The 16,894-nt window shown below is 55.0% G+C and overlaps 1 protein-coding gene across 1 annotated transcript in view; it reads right to left on the minus strand.

Annotated features, from left to right (window-relative positions):
• Positions 1-16,894, minus strand: part of GLI2 (GLI family zinc finger 2) — a 255,907-nt gene that overhangs the window by 47,750 nt on the left and 191,263 nt on the right. The gene's annotated exons all lie outside the window — the stretch shown is intronic.

A 16,894-nucleotide genomic window follows, 5' to 3' on the forward strand; every position in this document is an offset into this window, starting at 1 on the left:
CAGACCTAGCTGGCCAGTTGCCGTTCCAGCCTAAGTGGGCGCTGCCGGGGACGCTATTCCTGAACACGTGGTCAACATTCGCTGGACGCCAATGGCGTGCGGCACGTCCAGCAACGCCGCAAGGCAGGTCGTATTGCCCCCATTGCAAAGAGGAGGAAACCCGAGGCTCGGGGCCGTTAGGAGCCTCGCCCGAGGTTGCAGAGCTTTAAGGGGCCGAGCGCCTTTCTGACTCTGGGAAGGCAGACTCAGCCTTCTGACGTCCCCAAGAGCGTACGCACGGACAGGCAAGCTCCCGCCACAGCTGTTTCTGCCCCTGACAAGCCCAGCCTGGTGTCCCTCTGCAGACACGGCCTCAGCTGGACCCTGGGGGCAGGGGCGCAGGTGGAGGGGAGCTGCTCACACAGGCGGGCAGAGCCTGGACTCTGGGCATGAATTGCGGCTCTGTCCCTGCTTGTGGGCCTCAGTCGTGCTATCCGCTCCCTGGCTGGCAGGATGGGGCGGCTGGGAGAGGGAAGGAGCTCAGTGTGGAAAGTGCATGCTGCGCTCCTGGGTGCCTAGTAGGTGCTCGGGCTGTGCCCACCGTCTCTTTTCTTAGATTTAACAGATGAGCAAATGGAGGGAAGTCAGAGGGTGGCGGAGCGGCCCCAGCCTGCGTCCCCCAGCATTCAGCCCCAGGCCCCTTCCCATGTGCTGGCACAAAAGTTTTGCAGGCAGATGCAAGGGCAAGCCAGGGCGCTGGGAACCCTGCACGTCCGTGTGTATCTCAGCCTGAGCTGGCTGGGCCTGAGCGAGCATGCCTAGACCCTTGAGGACGGGCACCATCCCTGGGCGCTGGCCCGATGGGGTGCGTTGCTAGAGGGCGTTGGCTTCCGCCAGGCTTGGGGGTGGGCTGGGGGGGCAGAGTGAGCCTTCACTGATGGGAAGAGTTGGGGGGCGTCTGACCCCCAGCACAGCCTGAGCCAAGGCGCGGGGGCAGGAACCAATGTGCTCCTTAATTCGGGGGGAGGAGGGGACAGATGTGCAGGGATTCGTGCCCCTGGCCCCCACCCACTGCGCCTGTTTGGAGAGGAGGGAGAACGATGCGGTGCTGACTCACCCAGACTCAGCACGAGCTGTCAGGGCAGGATCTCCTGCGCCGGGTCAGCGGCTGGGAGGAAGCACCCTTGGCCACCCAGAGGCACTCCTTCTGGAGGCTTTGTTCAAAGACCTTTTCTTGTGCGGGGCAGTAGGGCCAGAACAGGCAGGAATAAGGCCTTCACATCCCATTTCACAGACAGCATGACTGACACCCAAAGCGACAGTTGGGACAGCCACAGCGAGGTCGGTGGGAACAGCAGGACCAGAACGCTGAGACCCGGGCGCTGGGCATCACCCTCTCCTCGCCTGGTCCAGGGCCCTGGGCATCACCCTCTCCTCGCCTGGTCCAGGGCCCTGGGCATCACCCTCTCCTCGCCTGGCCTAGGGCCCTGGGCATCACCCTCTCCTCGCCTGGCCTAGGGCCCTGGGCATCACCCTCTCCTCGCCTGGCCTAGGGCCCTGGGCATCACCCTCTCCTCGCCTGGTCCAGGGCCCTGGGCATCACCCTCTCCTCACTTGGCCTAGAGGTGACCCACGGCCCTCGTGGCAGCAGGAGACCACACACCTGCGAGGTCCAGCACCCGTGCCCCGCTACATCCCGCGTGCCCCTGGCGGCCCCCTCTCTGGTCCTGCGCCCTGCCTCACTCACTTCTCACAGCGCTGGCCCTGGACGCCTGCCTGTTTCTCCACTCCTCTACTTCTCCTCTTCATCCCCACCCTGTCCCGGACACAGAGGATGGCTCCTTCCCTGGACCCTGGGCACGTCCATCTTGGCTGGTCATGTGGCGATGAGCTCACATGGGGTCCGTCTCCCCTCTGGAGCGGCAGTCCCAGGCGCAGGCTGTAACTGTGGGGCGGAGGCCGGAGGGATGCGGCCACAAGCCAAGGAGTGCCAGCCGCCCCCAGAGGGTGGAAAAGGCCAGGAAGCGACTCTCCCCCAGAGCCTGCTTTGGGAGCACAGCCCTGCTGACATCTTGATTTCGATCCAGTGATACTGTTTGGACTCTGATCTCCAGAACAGTGAGAGGATACATTTCTGTTGTTTTAAGCCACGGAGTTTGCGGTAACTCATTAGGAGCCAGGAAGGTGTGTTGTGCCTATTGTGCTTGGGTGGAGGAGGCCTTTGGGACACAGCAGGAACTGCGGTCATTACTGTCACATTTCTTCCGAGAAGGTCAGGTCTACGGGGAACAGGGCCGGCGTGTTACTTCCTGGAGGAGCCCTGCACCCCCCAGTGGGTGCTACATCAGTGGCCAGTGGGCAAGGAAGAGGGAGGAGCTCCCCTCCAGGCTGGGAGGGCACCGGAGCACTAGGTCCCATCCCCCACGTCACAGGGCACCGTCACAGGGCACTGGAGCGTGCCTTCCCGACAGCCGCCCAGATTACACGGTCACCAGCCTCCCTTAGCTTAGCTGAGCACGCCCTGCACACACCCCAACACACCCACCCTGCCCACCCTGGGGACCGTGTGCTCGCACGCACCGGTCCTGCCTTTGGGCTGAGATGTACCACCCACCAGGATCCCAGGGCCATGGGCGGGGTCGGCGGGCTCAGCGTGGGGAGGCCAGGACCCTCTGCTGTTGCCAAGCCGCTCAGGGCCAAGCATGCACTTTCACAGACACACCGGGCAGGTGGCCTCGGGCCCACTGATGTGCCAGAAAGCAAATGAATTCCCCAAAGCTGGCCTTGCTGCTCTTCCCCAAACTGGGGCTCCTCAGCACCCGGGAGGCAGGGCGGGCATGTGTCTGCTTTCACAGGCACCCTTGCATGGCAAGGCCGCTGCCCTTGGCCTACGAGCAGATAGGAACAGAGCTCCATCGCGCCCCGCTGGGTGGAGTTCAATCTCCTCTCCAAGGCTTTTTTTAAAATAAACTTATTTATTTATTTCTGGCTGCGTTGGGTCTTTGTTGCCGCGCGCGGGCTTTCTCTAGTTGCGGCGAGCAGGGGCTACTCTTCATTGCGGTGCGCGGGCTTCTCGTTGCAGTGGCTTCTCTTGTTGCGGAGCACGGGCTCTAGGCGCGTGGGCTTCAGTAGTTGTGGCGTGCGGGCTCAGTCGTTGTGGCTCGCGGGCTCTAGAGCGCAGGCTCAGTAGTTGTGGCGCACGGGCTTAGTTGCTCCGCGGCATGTGGGATCTTCCCGGGCCAGGGCTCGAACCCGTGTGCCCTGCCTTGGCAGGCGGATTCCTACCACTGCACCACCAGGGAAGCCCCCCTTCAAGGCTTTTGTTTGTTGGTTTTGTTGTTTCTTGCTTGTCTCCTTTTTTGTACATGAAACGTACCCTGGCAAGGTCGCTCACCGCCTTTTTCACACATTAATTTTAAAAGTTCCAGAAATCAAGTCCTTTTCAAAATATACTAAGGGGGTTTGCAACTGTAAAGACAGGTACAGTGAATCCTCTTGGAAATCACTCGAGAATTGCCTCTCCCCAAATCAGAGACCAACCTGCACACTCTGGTGCATCTGGGCTGCACCCTGTCCACGTGGTGAGGCTCTGAAAACCAGCAAAAAGGACACCTGTCAACAGGAGCTGGACCAAAGCAGCCGGCCATTCACGGATTTTGTTCCTGTGGTCACGCATCATTCCCTCTGCCAGCCTCAGAGTATGGGCCTCTGACGATGCTGGGTGGGGAGCCGGAGGTCGGAGGAAGACTCGGCCAGGACCCTGCTCCCAGGAAGTGGGGCAGGTGGCTGCCAATCTGACTGACACGTGCTGAACGAGGGGTGTCTGGTCAACCCTGACATCCCGCTGCCTTTGAAGCCCCCCTCCCAAGCACAGATCTCAGCAAAGGGCATGAGTGTCCATGAGGCCGTGGTGATGACAAGCTGTTCGGAAAAAGACACCCCCACAAAATCACAAACGCTGGACTATGTATAAGAGCCAAGACATGGAAGCAAACTAAATGTCCATCAACGGATGAATGGATAAAGAAGATGTGTCACATATATACAACAGAATACTACTCAGCCATAAAAAAGAATGAAATAAGGCCATTTGCAGCAACATGATGGACCTAGAAATGATCATGCTAAGTGAAGTAAGTCAGACAGGGAAAGACAAATACCATATGATACTGCTTATATGTGTAATCTAAAAAAATGAACTTACCTACAAAACAGAAACAGACTCACAGACACAGAAAACAAACTTATGGTTAGCAAAGAGGAAAGGTGGGGGAGGGATAAATTAGGAATTCGGGATTAACAGATACACACTGATATACATAAAATAGATGAACAACAAGGTCCTACTGCATACACAGGGAACTATATTCAACATCTTGTAATAACCTATAATGGAAAATAATCTGAAAAAGACATATATGTAACCGAATCACTTTGCTGTACACATGAAACTAACACAATACTGTAAATCAACTATACTTCAATAAAACAAAATCACCATGCTGGGACCTCTGGGATCAGGGAGGGAGCATGGACACTGACTGCAGCCTACAAACAGTATACAAGGTGCTGGAGCAGAGAGAGGGGTGGGAAGGAAAGGATTCATTCACTCTGCTGGGGCAATCTGAGAAGGCTTCCTGCAGGAGGTGGCATCTGAGCTGGGCCTCGACTCTTACAGAGGAATGGAAAGGAGGCAGTGAGTGGTGCAGGCTTGGTGTTTTGAGACAGGAGAATAGCTGAAAAAAGGGTGGGTCAAATCGGGGAACAGGTAGCAGAGTCCTAGGGCTGAAGGTCAGACCAGACAGCTGGGTGGGGGGAGAGCACGTGGGGAAAACCATGAAGCAAATGTTGGTAACCTGAGCCGGGTTTTAACAGGACCTTCCCGTCACCCAGACACTTCATCATGGGAGCAAAGAGACTGTGCACAGACTGGGAGAGGATATTTGCACCAGAGATAACCAACCACAAAATGAGTAGCCTTAATATATCAAAAGCTTAGTCAAATCGATAGGAAAAAGACAACTCCATAGAAAAATGGGCAAAATAGCTGAACAGGCATTTCACGAGCAGGAAACATTATTGGCCAAGAAACGTATGAAAGGATGTAGTCAGCATCATCAGTGATATGGGAAATAAAAAAATCGAATCACAGGAGATGCCATTTAAGCAAAAATTAAAATGTGGATGACACCACCCTGATAACAAGGGTGCAGAGCAGGCTGAGCCCTCAAACACTGCTGGTGGGAGTGGCTCGGCAAAAAATCTGGCAACATCGAGGAGGGTTAAAACGTGACTCCCCCATGACTCAGCAATTTCATTCTCAAACACACATTTATTCTAAGGAATGGGTGGTACGTGAGTCCCGGAGGATGGTGCTAGAGCTTTCACTGCAGTGATGTTCAAAAGAGCAAAAGCACAGACGCATCCCAGGTGCCTGTCAGTCCAGACTGCTTCAGAGCAGTGAGGATTAACGAATTAAGAGCCCCACGCACCAATGGGATGATTCCCTGGAACATTCCATGACCTGTGAAAACCAGGTTCCCCAAGAATCCATCTACAATGATTCTGTTTATATAGAATAGAATTGCTCTATTTATATAAAGCACACAGAGCAAACCCAAACAATGTATTATTACAAGAGTTAGACATCAGGTACAACTGTTACAGACGCAGGGGGTGATAACTCCAAGTCCCAGAAGGTGGTGGAGGGGGAGCCCCGGGGCAGGACCCTGGAGGGCCACACGGGGCCTCAAAGGTGCCGGCACATCCCCTGTTCCCAGGCAGAGCAGGGGACAATGGTCATTAATACTCTTTACATCGTAACCATGCATTTACTATCCTTTTGTACGTCTTCACTGTAATAAGATCAGATTTTTAAAAAGGATGGATGGGTAGAAGCTGGCCTCTGGTTAGAAACTGGCCGAGCGGACGGGGGTTCTGGGGTGGGGAGTGGAGAGACCGCAGGGCTGTTGTGGAGAACCTGTGTGGGCTGCTAGAAGGGTTTGAGCGTCCAGTGGTTGTCTCCGGGGTCACCCAGTGGGCTCATCTTGGCCGCTCCAACTCTCTGCTGCCAGGTTCCCTCCCAGCCAACTCTCTGCTGCCAGCTTCCCTCCCAGCCAGCCCCAGACCCTAACCCTAACCCTAACCCTAACCCTGCTCTGCGACCGACACACATCTGTACACACACGCAATCCTTCCGACCCTCCACTCACCCCGTTCCTATCCCAGACATGCACGTTCCGCCAGACCTAGCTGAGCACCAGCTCTCAGCTGTCACTCCCCGAGCAGGGCAGACCCATAATAAAGAAATCACTGTGTCCAGCTGATGAAGAGCAGATTTCTTACTAAGTAAACACTGATGTTTTGGTAGGGAAATTAGGTTATAAAATTGCACCTACAAAGGAGACCATACAGATGGACTTGGTTAAGCTCTAGCCACACAGGCAACGGGGGTTAATTCAGTCACCCACCCTTTATCACACTTTCTTCTTCTCGGAGCACAAGGATGGGAATGTGATCAGTGTTTTCAAACATACAAACCCAAAAAAGCAGAAAAAACAAGAGTAAGTCATCAAGGAGCCTTTTCTCCTAGCAAAGGGATGACTTGTGCAGAGCTGGGGGATGGAGGGGAGGTGGTGGGCTCCAACCACCTGTCTGGGGAGCCGCACCGATTAGCCATCCCCCGTCCAGGTACCTGAGGTGTGAGCTAGCCTCCGGGTATGTGGGTCCTGCATCTGTAAGAGCAGACACCCTTGGCTGAGCACAGCTGAGAAGAATCTTCCAGAAAGTCACGGCCGTATGGGGACGGTCCCGTCACAGGGCAAAATGCAGGGCGCTGGAGGGGGAGCCACGGATGGGAGTGAGACACTTGGTCTTGGGGTTGGGGGAGGGGCTTTGTTAGGCTTCCCTAGGGGTCTGAGCTTAAGCAAGGAGAACAGGCCTGGGCGGAGGGTGGGCTACACGCAGGGAAACTCCTCCACGGTGAGAATTCTTCCACTCTGGCCTGGCCAGCCAACGTGGTGTGAGGAATTTCCTTTCCTGGATGCCTGTCAAAATGAGATGGATAATCCCAAATAGTTTAGATAAGACATCTCGTCTTCTTCGAGCGGGGTGGGCTATCAATTTCTACCCAGCTTTGGTGTCCATTAGTGTGTTCTTCGAAAAGTGTCCGGGAGTCGAGGCCCCTCACTGGAACAAGGGCAACTCTGGGGCTAACGGTGGGATGGGCAGAGGCAGGCCTCCGTGCCTTCCTGCTGACACATGCTTTCCGCTCCTGGTTTCCTGGTGCTCTGGGTTCCCCCGACCCCTCCTCTCCCACCTGCACGCCACTCTGTAACCGTTCGATTTCCCCCACTCCCCCTCCCAGGCCACGAGCTGTCTGTGAGTACCCAGACTACACCTCCTTGGACCATATCCCCGGTGCAAGGCTGGCACGTCACGGGCACTGGGTGAGTGTCGTGAAATGCACAAGTGCTAAGAACTTCCCCACTGAGTGAAGCAGCAAGTAAACGCTCCTTTGCTTGTGTGGGACACAGGTCAAGTTCACATTTCAGAAATCAGCTCCTGGAGGGAAAATGAAGGGAGGGGCTCAGAAATACAGCTCCTGGAGGGGACATGAAGGGAGGAGCTCAGAAATACAGCTCCTGGAGGGGACAATGAAGGGAGGAGCTCAGAAATACAGCTCCTGGAGGGGACAATGAAGGGAGGGGCTCAGAAATCAGCTCCTGGAGGGGACAATGAAGGGAGGAGCTCAGAAATACAGCTCCTGGAGGGACAATGAAGGGAGGGGCTCACACGGTGCCAGACATATCTCTTCCCCGTGGGCCCAGGGCACATAACTGGTGTAGCAATGCTGGCTGCATTGATGGAGGCTTGGAGAACGGCTGCAGCAGGACTCTGGGGCAGGGCACTGCTCATGAATTCTCTCAGCCAGTGCGGACCAAGGCCGGCAGGAGTGACCCCGAGTGACAGCACTTGGGACACAGAAAAATCCAGCAAGAATGAATTAGGCTCAATAAATGGATGCATTCTGGGCACCGGCAGCAGCTTCCACCCGGAGTGAATGACACGGACTCGGAGAGTGGGAAAAGACCCCCCACCCCCACAAAGGCCAATCTGTCCACCAACACCTGAAATTTTACTGGTACTGATTAATTCCTTTGGATTGATTACAGCAAAGATAACACAGCGTAGCCCTAAGACCTACAATGAGATGCCTCTTCCTCTCCAAGGATAATCACAGCATAGAGAAGAGCTCAGGCTTGAGGGTCAGATCTCACTTTCTGGCTGAGTGATCTTGGCAAGCCCTTAAATTCCGGAAAGCTCCAATTTTCTGCTCTATGAATGGGGGAGAATATCACCCACCTTACAGGGCATTGAGAGGACTGGATCTAATATCATCTGCCCAGCACCCAGCAGAGTGCCTGGAATGAAATGTGGGTTTCCTTCTGGTGTCAAAAGGAGAGTGGAAAGAGCAAGCCATTGTCCAGCAATCACTGGGCACCAGGACCTGTCTTCTGTGCTTTATACTCACTCACTCACCTAATTCTCACAAGCGCCCCATGTGGGCTTACTGTTTTGTCTCCATTTTAGAGATGGGGAAACCGAGGCTCTGGAGGTTAACAGCCAGCCCAAGGATGTCAAGGGTATATAGATGGCATAGGACTTGAACCTTGGCCCCACCCTGTTCTCCTACATCCTGGGGGTGTGGGATGGGAACTGCCCAAGATGACCGGGGCCCAGCGGGTCCGGAGGGGAACCAGAAAGATCACCTCTCAACCCTGTAGGACCCTTCCACCGGGCAGTGCCTCCCCACGCCTGCTCTGCGCACCCTCCCCTGCTGTAGGCCCGCCTCATTTCTGCACATCAAGATTTGCTTCACTCCCGGGACCCTCCTGCCCTTGGCTGACCACACGGGCGCTCTGCAAAGCCCAGAGTCAGGCAGCAACCCTTCTGCGAGGGCCTCCGTTCAGCAAAGATCAAAGAGTGGGCCGCCTTATCAGACACGCTCCTCATTAAACTTTTACGGGCGGATTCCATTATAAATGAGCTGTCCGACCCACGCCGCTGAGCACGATCCTGGAGCTGGGGATCTGAAGCTCTCAGAGGAGAGAGGCTTCTGTAGAGGGGTCGGGGCGGAGAAGAGCCCTCTAGGGTCAAGCTACCCGGGTTCAAGTCCCCGCTGTGCTACTTACTAGCAGAATGTCCCTGGAGACAGCGGTCGCCCTCACCGTGCCTCAGTTTCCCCACATATCCAGCGGGAGTGACATGCTGCCTTTCTGTGTGGTGTTGATGAGGGTCAGGTGACATAATCCAGAGGGCTGGACACAGGCTGCCATGGCTGCATCTCAGTTAGTCTGAGCCCAGCATCCTGCCGCCCAGAGACAGGAAGGGACGTGCCTGGAGGTCTCTCTGAGGGCCACGCCCATCACCGGGAGCCAAGGCTCCACATCTATCTGTCACTCGGCCCTCAGACAGCCGAGGGAGGAGGGCGAGCTGCCCTACAAACTGCACAGTCCTGGGCTTTTCTGGGCTCCGTATCCACCTGCCGCGCAGTTCCTCTGAAGATGCGGTCAGCCACGTGGCTTTTAAGGAGCGCTCCCTGGAGACGGAGAGGCAGTGTGGGCCGAGGCAGGGGAGGACAAGGCCCCTGGTGGGCGACCGGGAGCCCCCCCAGCATCTTGGCCCGGGATCCAGGCGGACAAACATGCCCTTTGGAAGTTTCCTCCTTTCTTCCATCTGTCGCTTGACAAAAGCACGCACGTTTGCAGAGGGCAGAGAACGGTCTTCTCGAAACACAAACAAAGCCAGTCCTCTCTGAACCGTGAACCTGGCGTGTTGGGCCAAGAATCAAGAAGAAAATCTTCATGTATCTTTCTGCTCCCCTCGGTGGCTGGCTGAGGACAGAATCGTCAGGGGCCCAGGACGACGCAGGTTGAGTCGCAAGCCGAGCCGACTGCGTGTTTATTACTCTCACGACGAGCCGGTGCCGTTCTGATGGAACACTGACCTTGGCAAAAGCCATCTTCAAATCCCCTCAGACCTGACCGTTCATGAGCTCAGCCAGCAACAGCCAAGAAACTACCTTCTTGAGGGAAGCGGGGAGGACCATCCCCACTGATATGCAGTTGCCAGGACGAGGTAGGGTCCGGCCATCCTGAACAGCTCTGATGGGGGTGGGGGGGGGGACAATGTACACGCGTGACGGAGTGGCCAGAAGATGGTGGGAAGCGGAGGCCTTCACACCCACCAGCTGGCACTCCTTAAAGTACCTGGGACTTTGAAGTACGTGTGGACTTTTCAAGAACTGATGGCTAAGTCCCGGAGCCATCTGTCCCCAGCAAGAGCCCTGCCCCCTTCCTTCTCCGTGCAGGGTGGCCTTGGCTGTGACGGCTGGAGCACTGCTCGCCAATTACAGCTCAGGATCGGGTGATCTCAGGTCCAGATTCCAGGCAGGTGCTGGGGGTCGTGTATGTCAGAGGTCAGATATGGAGACTGGCAAGTGGAGAGCGGCGGGGGACTGTCCTCCCTACGGTTCAGATGCTGTGGCCATCCCCTTCCCCCACCCCCACCCCCCTCCAGCATGCACACCTCCTTCCGCAGACTGAGAATATGAAGAGATTTAGGTCAACTCGTGGGCATCTGTGAGTGGCTGATGAGGCGGAACCAGGGGATGTTTAACACCCATACTGCAGAGTTGTTATCATGGAGAGAATGGGCCTAAAAGCCTGCAAGCTCTGACTCCGGACAACCAAAACACAGCTCTGGGCCCACTTTCTTGGGTATAAAATAAGCAGAGTGGCCCCTAACTCTGGCCTGTGGGTGTCTATAAACAGGCATATTCCCAGGCCTCGCCTTAGCCTGAAAGAGCCAGAACTTCTGGGGCCGGGGCCTGGGAATGTGCATCTTTCAGACACACCCTAGTTCAGATTTTCAGCCAGGTTTGAGAACTGCTCCACGACTTGGTGTCTCTAACCCTTCTGGGCCGCGAGCGGTTGGAATTGGTCCTCTCTGAAGCCCCAGGGCAGGGCTCGGATGGGAAGGACCTCACAAGCAGGGTGAGGGGTTGAGATCTACCCAGTCTCCTGCACCAGGAACACAAGCTTCTACCCTCCCTGCAAACACGTGAGTTGGTCAGCCAAGGGAGCCCTGACTCCCGCACACACCAAGGAGGTAGGGGGGCTCCAGCTGAGGGCCCTACCGTGCCCCGCCTCAGCCTTGGTCCCCACGTTACCCGCTGAGCCTGTTTCCAAGGGGCAGGGGCAGGAGGGGATCCAAAGAGCTGTTCCCTGCTAGCGGTTACCAGGTGATGGAGAGACTGCAGGACATTCTCCCCTGCCCTTGAGAACGGACTCTCGGAGACTCAGGAGCACGTCCCCACGGGGGGGCAGGGTCACAGGAAAACCACACCTGACCAGCAAGAACATCCCCCAACCATCTGTCTCCCCATCACCTGTGATTTATGCAGGTGACAGGTGCCGCTCCAAGAATCCAGTCTCATTTACCCTTCTGGAACCATCTGAGCATTAGTAAGCCATGCAAGGCCGGTGGTGGGTTTGCACCTCCAGGAAGGTATCTCTGGAGAGGGCTGGGGGGTGGGTGTCTAATAGGGAGCTGTCCAGATGGGAGGTACGGGGTGGGTTTCCACACCCTGGACCCACCGCCTGCTCCGCCCCCGTGTAGCTGCCTGTCGGCCGGTGTGCGGGCAGCCCTGGCCCGGCTCCTCCTCTGTCCCAACCACAGCGACAGCTGTAGCCGGTGTCCTTCCCACGCCCCTCCTTCAACAGCTCCTACGGTTACCCTGAAAATGAACCGGTCCACTCCCCCTCTGCTCCTGGTTGCCAAAAGGGTAAAGTCCAAATTCCTCAACTGGGGGGAAAAGAGACTCCTCCTCCTGCCATCCCCATTCTCCACCTTCCCGCAGCACGGCCCCCAGACAGCATCCTCTTCCAAGGTCACGCCACGGCCTGCTTCTGCCACACTGAACCTCCTTCTCTAATAACGACAGTAATCACAATCCTCCTTAACATCTACTGCATGTTTCCAAACTGTTCTAAACGCGCTCTTCCTATCACCCCATTTAATTTTCCAAACAACTCAGTAGATGGGGTAGCTACTATTATCATAAGCTTTTACAGATGAGAAAAGAGGTTCATCCGTTCAGGCTGGTCAGGTAGTCACATCCCAAGGCTGCTGCGTCCAGCGCTGGGGTTCAAGCCCAGGTGCCCGGGCAGGGCCGGGGGCGGAGCGCTCCGCCCGGAGCCACGCCCACCGCGGCCAGGCGAGCCAATGGGCAGTGGCCCCGGGCGCCAAGCAGTCGCAGAGGCTCTGGCGACAGGACGGGAGACGACACCGCACGTCATTTGCTGCGCAACGTCTGCGTGATTAGACGTGTTTGGCGCCGGCGAGGAGGAGTGGCTACAGCAGGGGCTTGAGGACTCGGGCGCTGCGCCAGGCTCCGACCACACTGACCACCGAAGCCACAGCCAGGGGGCCCGTTTTCCTCCCAGGCTTTATCCTGTTTCCCACCTGGGGCACCCACCTGGGGGGATGAAGGGGTGGGCTTTCCAGGGCCCGAGGTTAGCCCTGAACACGTGCTGTGTCCCTCCTGTGGCCCGGGCAGGAGCCAACGGCCTCCAGGATAACGTAGAGTTGCTGGGAGCGCACCCCAGCCAGAGGCGGGCTTTGGGGGCTGGGGGGCTGGGGTGCTGGGCCCCTCAACACTGGAGCGGAAGCAGGCAGGCCTACCGTGCAAGGGTGACCTGGGAGGGTCAGTGCACCCCTCTGGGCCTCAGCCTCTGCATCGGTAAGATGCATACTACAGCCCCATGTCACGGCGCCGTCAGGAGGGGCACCTAATAGCACACGACCAGGCTGCAGTGCAGAGCCTGGCCCCTGCAGGCCCTGCACAAATGATTGACACCTTTTATTGTCTTCTGCTGGGTGATGCCAGACTTGGCACTGGGGCTTGGTGATCACAAATGAGCCGAATAATGACATGCAGAGATGTCCGTGTTCTAATCCGGGAACCTCTGAATGCCACCTTCTATGGGAAAACGGACTTTGTAGATGGAATTGAGTTAATGATTGTGAGACAAGAAGGTGGTCCTGGATTTCAGGGCCCTAGAAGCAATCACTGCCATCCTTATAAGAGAGCCAGAGGGAGGAAACTCCTGCAGATGAGGAAGAAGTAGATGTGAGAAAGAAGCAGGAGGCAAAAAGGCGGTGTGGTGAGGGGCAGGGATCACAGGCAGCCTCCAGAAGCTGCAAAAGGCAAGGAAATGGATTCTCACCAGGAGCCAGAAGCTTCCAGGAGGAAACCAGCCCTGCCAACACCTTGATTTTAGGCCCAGAAGACTGACTTCTGACTTCTGTCCCCCACAGCTCTCTGAGGGTACATCTGCATCGTTTTAAGCCACCAAGTTGGAGACAGGCAGTTACAGCAGCAGGAGACAGCCCTACAAGTAAAGAGCCATCCAGGCCAGTGAGTGACAAGGCCATTTCCACAGGCCTGCTGGCCGAGCCAGCCCTCCCCTGCTGCCTGCCACCTCCACTTCCTGCTTCTCTGGGTGCCCCACCCACTCTCTGTCCTTCACTGGCCAGGAGGGAAGCAGGCCCCGGGATGGGACATGGCCTGTGTCCAGTCCTGACCTGGGGAATGGCAGAGCCTGGAGAAAACTTCGGGGTGGGGGCCACCTCCCGGCCACAGCTCTCTACTAGCTCGGGGAGTGACAGTACTGAGGGCCCCTGACTCAGTGCCAAGGTCCTGCCTGCAGCCGGAGCATCTCGAGCCTGTAATGTGTGTGTGATGTGTGTAGTGATGTGTGTAATGTGTGAGGGCTTCCCTGGTGGCGCACTGGTTGAGAATCTGCCTGCCGATGCAGGGGACACGGGTTCAATCCCTGGTCCAGAAGATCCCACATGCCGCAGAGCAACTAAGCCCGTGTGCCACAACTACTGAGCCTGGGCTCTAGAGCCCACGAGCCACAACTACTGAGCCCACGGGCCACAACTACTGAAGCCTGCACGCCTAGAGCCCGTGCTCTGCAACGAGAGAAGCCACCGCAATGAGAAGCCCGTGCACCGCAACGAAGAGTAGCCCCTGCTCGCCGCAACTAGAGAAAGCCCGCGTGCAACAACGAAGACCCAACGCAGCCAAAAATAAATAAATAAATATATTTAAAAAAACGAAACAAAAAAACCCCCAAACAAACGGTGGGCCTACCCTAGAGTCTCTGACTCAGCAAGTCTGGGCTGCAGCCTGAGACTCTGCATTGCTAGCAGGCTCCCAGGGGAGGCGGCCGGTCCAGAGGTTTGGGGGCAGTGCCCTAACAAAGGGCTAGATGAGCTTTCATGAAGGAATCGTCTGGACCCATGCAGGGGACCTGTGGTCATACGTGTGCTCCCAAGAGCGAAGCCAGCATGTGGCCGAGGGCCAGGGCTCAGGAGGCAGTAATTAGATTTCAAACTCTCTCACTCCCTCAGTGGGGGCCCTAAGGATGAATTATTTAACCTCTCTGTGCTGCCTCAGTTCCTGCATCTGTAACGTGGGGCTGACATGAAATGCATATCTTTTAGGGTTGAGAGGATTAAGTAAGATGAACACAGGAAGTGTTTACAGCAGAGCCTGTCCACAAGGTCAGAGTTATTTCAAGAAACGGCAGTTGTCAATGGTGACGTCTTCTTACATCTCTGTCGTTGCCCCTAGGTATGTGGGGACATGGGAGCCAGGATGCTCCCCTGCGGTGATGCACACCTGCCTGCACGCTCCTCCAGGGAGCTCTCAGCAGTGTGCATGTCTCTGACCAGCACAGGGCCCCTTGCGAGGAGCACTTCGCTGCAGGCCTGCCGTGCTCAGGATCTGTGTCATGGAACCAGCCAAACAGTTCTCAAGCAGAAAATCAGCCACTCCAACCCCTTCCTGGAAGGGGACTCAGCTCCCTTGATACTCATAGGATTCTCAGATGCTACCAACTGAGCAATTTTGGGGTGATCTACCAGCTCTTAAGAGTATGCACCTTCCAGAAGCCGCCTGAGCTGTGGTCTCAGCCACCTGCAGCTGGAGAAGTGTGGGAGGTGGGCAGAGGGCGGAAACGGCCCCACCACCCACCAGGGGGACACAGGCCTATCAGCCGCAGATCCTAGTCAAGTGAGAACCAGCTACATGCACCAAAATAAAACGCAAAGATCCCAACATGTCACAGGGGACAACTTGAGGGGACTCCCAATGCACAAATCTGGGACAGTTTGAACAACACAATAAATAGTGACAGCAATACAGTATAACTCACAGAAGAAGACCAACATCCACACATTGATTTGACACAGATAAATGATCAAATAAATAGAGAAATGGGGGAGAAGGGACGGCTCCTCCTTACAGTAGAATTCCAATTAATAAATGTGGAAGGAATCACGGAAATAGAAAATCATCATTTGGCAAATACTAGATGTTACTGTTTTTGGCAAGAATCAACAACGGATGTTCAAGTGAGTAGGTGAAAATATGATGAGAAATAGGAATTTACACATTACCCAAGTATTGTCCCACAAGGAACTTGTAATTACAAAGGGATGAACTTTAAAGTGGAGAAACCCAGCGGACGTCACCGTAAGCAAATGATCAAAGTTAGCCATCTCCAGGGATGAGAAGTATGGTCGTCATAGGCCCCGACATGATGCACTAAGAGGGCACAGCACCCCTTCTATGGGAGTATCCCCCCAGTGCATCGTCTGAATTTATCAGGAGGCAACACCAGGCAAACCCAAATCGAGGACATTTTATACAGTAACTGGCCTTTCCTCTTCAAGTCTCAAGGTCATATGTAAATTTGTGCAGCCACTTCAAAGAACGGCATGAAGGTTCCTCAAAAAACTGAAAAGAGAGTTGCCATATGATCCAGCAATCCCACTCCTGGGCATATTTCCGGACAAAACTCTAATATGCACCCCAATGGTCATAGCAGCACTGGTTACAACAGCTGAGACACAGAAGCAACCTAAGTGCCCATCAACAGATGAGTGGATAAAGAAGATGTGATACATATATACAACGGAATATTACTCAGCCATAAAAAGGAATGAAATAGTGCCATCAGCAGCAACATGGATGGACCAAGAGACTGTCATACTTAGTGAAGTAAGTCAGACAGAGAAAGCCAAATACCATATGATATCACTTATATGTGGAATCTAAAATATGACACAAATGAACTTATCTACGACACAGAAACAGACTCACAGACATAGAGAACAGACTTGTGGTTGCCAAGGGGGAGGGGGTGGGGAGGGATGGAGTGGGAGTTTGGGGTCAGCAGATGCAGACTAGTAGATAGAGGATGGATAAACAACAAGGTCCTACTGTAGAGCACAGGGAACTATAGTCAATACCCTGTGATAAACCATAATGGAAAAGAAAAAGTGTCAAGGTCATGAAAGGCAAGAGAGACTGAGCCGTGTCCTGGATTAAAGATGACAAAGGAGTTATGACAACTAAATGTAAGGGCTAAATCCTGAACATAGATAAAAAAAGGACATCCACAGGCAACTGACCAAATTTAGATAAGATTTATGAGTTAGTTAATAACACTGGACCAGTCTCTGGTTATGTAAGAAGTGAACATTTGAGGAACTGGGTGAGGGTATACGGGAAGTCTTTGCACTATTTTTGCAAATGTTTTATGTCTGAGATTATTGCAACATACAAGACCTCTTGAAAAAGCACACGGAAGTCCCAGATTTGCCTTGTCTGGGGTGAGCAGCGGGTGCCCCAAAATAGGAGTCACCTGCCCCCCTCTCAGGCACAGGGCTTTGAGTATAGTGGGGTCTCAGTGAGTTTTGACTGACTTTACTCCAGCGGGAGCTGGGAGAGGGAGTGGGGGTCTGTCTTCAATGGGTGGAATGCATGGAGGGTGTC

Source organism: Globicephala melas, chromosome 7 (assembly GCF_963455315.2).
Source record: "Globicephala melas chromosome 7, mGloMel1.2, whole genome shotgun sequence".
NCBI lineage: Eukaryota > Metazoa > Chordata > Mammalia > Artiodactyla > Delphinidae > Globicephala > Globicephala melas.